We start from the raw sequence: 352 nt of genomic DNA, 5'->3' as shown, positions 1-352 counted from the left end.
CTCTTCCCCACCCTCATCCAACACCAATGGATGCTTCAGGTGCTGCCTGGATGCTCCAGGTCCTTTTTCCATCCTTCCCTCCCAGATCCAGAATCCAGCTCCTCCCTGTGCCTTCCCAGGCTCTGGAATGCTCTGGAATCTGCAGGGACAGACAATGGGAGCTAATTGAACTCTTGATTAAAGCCCGGAATGTCGATCATCACCAATCCACCGGGAAGAGAAGCTCTGGAGCTGTTTGAGGAAGGACAGAATGGAGGAAAAAGGGATTTATCCCGAACACTGAGTGGGAAAATGGCCGGATTTAGGTGGGGTGGGCAGGGCTGGGGCGTCCTGGATCCCACCAGGCTCATTC

The sequence above is a fragment of the Geospiza fortis genome, unplaced genomic scaffold (genome assembly GCF_000277835.1).
Source record: "Geospiza fortis unplaced genomic scaffold, GeoFor_1.0 scaffold567, whole genome shotgun sequence".
In the NCBI taxonomy this organism is placed as follows: Eukaryota; Metazoa; Chordata; class Aves; order Passeriformes; family Thraupidae; genus Geospiza; species Geospiza fortis.
Note: the sequence above shows the minus strand (reverse complement) of the source record.